The sequence below is a fragment of the Tasmannia lanceolata genome, unplaced genomic scaffold (assembly GCF_043159265.1).
Source record: "Tasmannia lanceolata isolate RefF3 unplaced genomic scaffold, GAP_Taslan_0.1 ptg000008l, whole genome shotgun sequence".
NCBI classification, from domain to species: domain Eukaryota; kingdom Viridiplantae; phylum Streptophyta; class Magnoliopsida; order Canellales; family Winteraceae; genus Tasmannia; species Tasmannia lanceolata.
The window spans coordinates 12310589-12316267 of NW_027518685.1; the positions used below are offsets into that span (position 1 = coordinate 12310589).

The window sequence follows — 5679 nt, forward strand, 5'->3', positions numbered from 1 at the left end:
AACCCCATACCTGAATCCAAACACTACGAAAAACACGGTGGGGCCACATTGTTTGGTTGATCCAAAGCGTTCATTTGATGGGCCCTGACATAAATAGGTGTGCTAAAAAAAATCAGCTTCATAGGATCATCCTAACCCTTCAATCTGTGGACGAACCGTCAACGGAGGGGGTCTACCTTACACAAATTGAAACCACATGGGGTCTACTTGTAACTTTTTAAACACTAGTAAAAATGCATGTGCATTGCACGTGCGTGAACAAAGGATTATCATCTGTAAATTATTTTTTGGGAACAATCAATTTATATTGTGGCCCATTAAATGGACGGTTTGGATCATCCTATGTTGTAGGCAGTAAAATATTCATTACAATTTTTTTCTTTTTTGATAGGTAAGTTGGGGTTTTGCGGGGACCCCTGCCGGCTTATTAAAAAATACTTCACTACATGGGTATACATCATATATATTCTAACAAGAATTTTGTGACAAAGCCTGCAAACCAAAAACATATTTCTTCCACTCCCTATTAAAAAAAAAAACAATACTATATAACTCACACCATAGGATGATCCAAACCGTCCTATTGATGGGGTGTTCCTAAAAAACACATTTCCATGCGATGATCCTAGCCCTGCAGTCTATAGAGGAACGACATATTTAGGAAACATTTATTGGTTGGAGGGTTGTAATTATCCTATGGAAATGAATTTTGGCACACAACCTACTTACATTATGGCCCATGAAATTGACGGTTTGGATCATCCTACGATGTAAGCCATACAATACTTTTTCAAAAAAAAATACTCACTACCAGGACTTACACTATATAAAAACTCTCATAATCACATCATTTCCCTCTAAATCATGGGGAAACGGGTCAAACGGGCCGGGTCAAAATCACCCGTAAATTTTTATGGGTCATTGGGCATGGACCCGCGCCCGGCCCATGCGAGCAGGGTTGATCCGCGGGTCAACTGAAATTTTGACGTTTTTCTGAAGATATTGTTTTTTGGTATAGAGATTTGCTAGCCACCTTCACGGAGGCTACTTGTCTGCTTGTCATCCATCCTTTGCAGCAGAGATTGCAGAAGAACGATTTGTGCAAAAGTGGCTAGCAATACATAATAGTAATAAATAATAATCATGTAGGTACTAAGTTTTAAATGAAAAATGACGGGAAAATGAAAGCGAAAATGAAAGAAAGTAGCAAAATTACGAAAAAAAATACCGAAAGAGTGTAATAAAATATGACAATTACGGGAAAAGCACAAAGAAATTTAAAAAATTACGACAATTACGGGCAAAAGAGGCATAAAAGGGAGACAGGTGGCGTTTTTTTAACTCATGTGCAAGGGCATATGAGAAGCGGAAATGACAAAAAAGAAGTAGTGAAAAAGGACATACGTGGGACTTTGACAGAAATTAAGGCGGGATGCATAAGACAATAGCAGGAAAGAACGTGCCGGAAATTATAGGATACTCGCTTTTAGTATAGTAAGGAAATGGATTAGGGGTTAAGTTGAATGGGCGGGTAGAGGGTTGTAAATGTAATTTTACCCCAGAAAAAAAAAAAAAAAAAAAAAAAAAAAAAAAAAAAAACACGATATCAACCCCATTTATCACTTCTCTCAAAACCACACCAGACAGAAGATGAAGGAAGAAGAAGTAAAGCGGTGCCAAATCCAAGAATGGTGCCCGCGCTTTAAATCCCTCTCCATCAAAACCCTAATCCACCAACTCCCTGAATCCTTCATCCAATACCTTCTCCAAGATTCCGGCCCATTCCTCCTCCCCCTTTCCATCTCCGGCGAAGATGCCCTCCCCTGCCGCAAAATCAACAACCTCGATTCTGATTCAATCATCCCATCAAACTCATAATCAGAATCAAAACCCTAGGCGGCGCAATCTTTCCCAAACTAAACTGGAGCGCTCCAAACGATGCAGCTTGGATCTCCACCACAGGAACCCTCCGGTGTACTTCCTTCGCCGAGATTTGTCTCCTTCTCCGATCCTCCGATATCGCAGTTCATGATCTCTGCCACGCTTTCAATTCCTGCTCCGATAAATCCACCTCCCGCCCTTCTAAATTCTTCCTCGCCCTTCGAAAATGGTACCCTTCCCTCCGCCCGGAAATGGAGTTCCGCTGTTTTGCTCTCCTCCGCCGTCTAGTTGGAATATCCCAGTGCGAGGTTACAATGTTCTACCCTGCCCTAATTGCAAAGAAGATTGATCTCGAGTTGTCTATTGGGGAATTCTTTGAGGTGAAATTGAAGTCAGAGTTTGAATTGGAAGACTATGTGTTTGATGTTTATGTTACTAAGGATGGGCGGGTGAAGGTTATAGATTTTAATCCTTGGGGTGGGTTTACTTTGCCATTGATGTTCAGTTGGGAGGAGTTGGAGGAGAATTTTAGGAATGAAGGAGAGGGGGTGTTGAGTTTAGGATTGTTGAGAGCCGGTGTGGGGTTCGCCCCTGGTTGAAATCCGCGGTTCCTCATGATTACTTGGATATGAGCCCGGGGAGCGGATGGGATCAGTTCTTGAGGGGTGCTGATGAGGAATTCCGGAGGCAGGCAAAGTTTCCAGAAGCAGGAGGTTGAGGATTCATCTGTTCACTTTAGTGCTCTAGGTACGCTTTATGATTGATTTCTCATCTTTAAGCTGAAAACTGAAGAGAGTTAGTTGTGCTTCAATGTGGAATTTCGACTTGTAATGTTATTATAAATGTTTTACCTGTTCTCACTTCTCACATTTTCGAACTGAGATTGATTCAACAAAGAAATGGATGGGGCATGAGTAGGTTGATGGGGTTAAGTTTGGGAGAAGCCAAGGTGTGGTTATCTTTTCTTATGCTTAAACTGTAGAGCTCAATGATTGTGTAGAATGGTCCAAGTAAAGAGTATTAAACTTTATGATTGCTATGATGCAGGGTGAAAATTGAGTAGGAAAAAATCAGGATTTTGGTCTGAGCTTTTACCATGTAATTGGGATGTGTTATAGTTGATCTAATTCACCTTTTGACCATACCTTGGCCTTGCCCATCTAGAAGGCGTGTGAATTCATCATCTCCCCTATTTATAAGAGAAAAACGTGAATCTCTCTCAGTGTACGCAGCCTTTTCTTCTAGGTTTTTTCTTTACTACTTCTTTCCTTTCTTCTTCTTCTTCTTCCTAAGAGGAAGTCCTTCACCTCCTTGATTTTATTAACGTGTGAAAACCTTAGTTTTTTACTGATTGATTCTACAAAGAACGAGAGATAGTCATAGATAAGACTAACCGTCATTGATAAGACTAACAGAACTAGTAGAAGTAGCAGGTTGAGAAGTGTTGCTTTATCCGATGATGTGGTCATTGATATCATATCTCGATTGCCCAACACCTGTCTCCTCAGATTCCAAAGCGTTTCCAAAGAATTTTGCCGTCTTATTTCCAAAATCTCTCTCTTCGGAGAGAAAATCACCCCTACCCATGTCTGGCCTCTTCTATGAACGTAGATGTTACGCTACTGTGCAAGGCACGTGTTTCCCTATAATAAATCCAACACTTAGTTTATTGCCATGCCATTCTACTTGTAGGGTTATCCGCTCTTGCAATGGATTGCTCCTCTGCTGGGATGATTTTCAAACACAACTCTATGTCCGAAATCCCAATACCAAACAATTCGTCACTCTTCCTCACCCTCATAAATTCCATTCTACCCGTGCCATTGCATTGGCTTTCGAACCCCTCCAGTCCCCTCACTGTAGAGTTTTTCACCCTGGAGGGGTTCGAAAGCCAATTCATTATACAATAATAGTATGCTTTTGTGAGAATGGATGATTTGCATGATTTTTACGCTAGAGTAGATCCAAAGCAAGGATTCTCAAAGATATATCTATCAACGCACTCTAATATAATAGTCACGCTTTAGGGAAATGATATATTCACACTTTTTTTACTTCGATCAGCCCCTCTAGTGTAAAAGAGTAGTCATAAATACACTAGGGGGGTCTGACTCACAAGTAATAAAAGGGGGTGGATATAGCACTTCCCACAAAAGCAATAAGTCGCAATGTATGTCACGATTTGATTATTGTATAATGAATTGACTTTCGAGCCCCTCCTGGGTGAAAAAAACTCTACAGTGAGGGGACTGGAGGGGTTCGAAAGCCAATGCAATTTAACAGGTAGAATGGAATTTAGGAGGGTGAGGAAGAGTGACAAATTGTTTGGTAATGTTGCGAAGGGATTCAGCCAAAAATTTGGACTTGACTACAATGAGACATTCAACTCAGTTGTTTAAGGCATATATTCTTTTCATTAATCGTTGCCCTTGCAAATATATATGAATGGCCTCTTCATCAATTGGATGTGAAAAATGCATTCCTGTTTTGGGACGTTGAATTAGAATTATTTATTAAGCAGCCGCCAGGTTTTTATATTGCAGATAGTCGAGAATATGTTGATAAATTGAAGAAAGGTTTCATTGGGTTGAAGCAAGTCTCAAAGTTTTGGTTTGGCTAATTTTACAGAGACTGGTGTCAAGGAGACACTCTTTTGTAAAAATGGAACATCACAAATGGTTGCGTCTCATTGTCATCAAAAGTATGTTGGGAGAGCACGTTTGATGGGCACTCCTGTCTAAGCGTTTGGTTGGTCCAATCCTTGGTGGTTTGCTCCCGTGGCATCCTACCAGGCCTAGCAAGCTATGGGTTGGAACCTTGGTGGTTTGCTGAAGTGTTGTACGAAGACCTTGCTTGTGCATGTGAGGCACATCAGGAAATCGACTTGCAGTTCATAGGCTTTCTCTAATGTGCGGACTGTGAGTTTTCTAAAAGGATGCTCCAGTTTCTTTTGTTGAAGGACGGGGGCCAAAGAAAATGCGTGATGAAGATAGTAGGCCAAATAAGTGGCATGTTTGCCCATTAGTATTTATTTACATGTTTTTAGTTTTTCATTTTATTTAGTTTCTAGGATTTTATTTTTCATGTTATTTTTAGAGCTTTTATTTTCTATGGAATTTTAGTTCCATTGCCTATATATAGGCCTTATGCAGTATAGATTTTAAGTTTGAATGATTAATTGAATGGATTGGCTTCCCCCCTCTACATGTTTCTTCTTCTTTCTCTTCTTCTATTCTACCTTCTCTTCTCTTCGTCTTCTCTTTTTCACCCCTTTCTTCTATTTCTGTTCCTAGTCCTACATCAGTTGGGCTTGGCAAGGCCAATATTAGTAGGTTGATGAAAGGCTTGGTAGTCGTGATAAAGGTTTTTAATTTCGACCGAAATCCGAAATTTCGGGTTTCGGTCAACCCTGAAACCGAAATTGCGTAAACTCAAAACGTTACAAAATTTCTTTTCCCTGAAATTTCAGTCCGAAATTTAAGGAAAATCTCCAAAAAAAAATTGGATTTTATTCTTTATTTAATATTTTCCCTAAATTTCAGCCAAAATTACCGAAATTTCTCTGTAATTCTGTTTGAAATTTTGTATGAGATAAAATATTATTTTATTTGGTTTCGTTAGATTTCGTCCGAAATTTCAAAATTTTGACTGAAATTTCGTTTTCGATGAGGAATGAAACGCATTCCGAAACCGAAATTTGAAACCTTGGCCGTGATCAAAGTATCAAAAGGTACATAGCAGGAACTAGCCTAGTAGCTTGTTGAATAGTTTGGAGATTGTTAGCACAAGTAAAGCATC

The 5679-nt window shown here is 39.7% G+C and overlaps 1 pseudogene across 1 annotated transcript; it reads left to right on the forward strand.

Moving 5' to 3' along the window:
• Window positions 1-1586: 1586 nt before the first annotated feature.
• On the forward strand, window positions 1587-5167 carry LOC143882996 (uncharacterized; annotated as a pseudogene). The gene is made up of 2 exons (XR_013252332.1): window positions 1587-2628; window positions 4425-5167. The product of XR_013252332.1 is annotated as an uncharacterized LOC143882996 (transcript).
• Window positions 5168-5679: the final 512 nt, after the last annotated feature.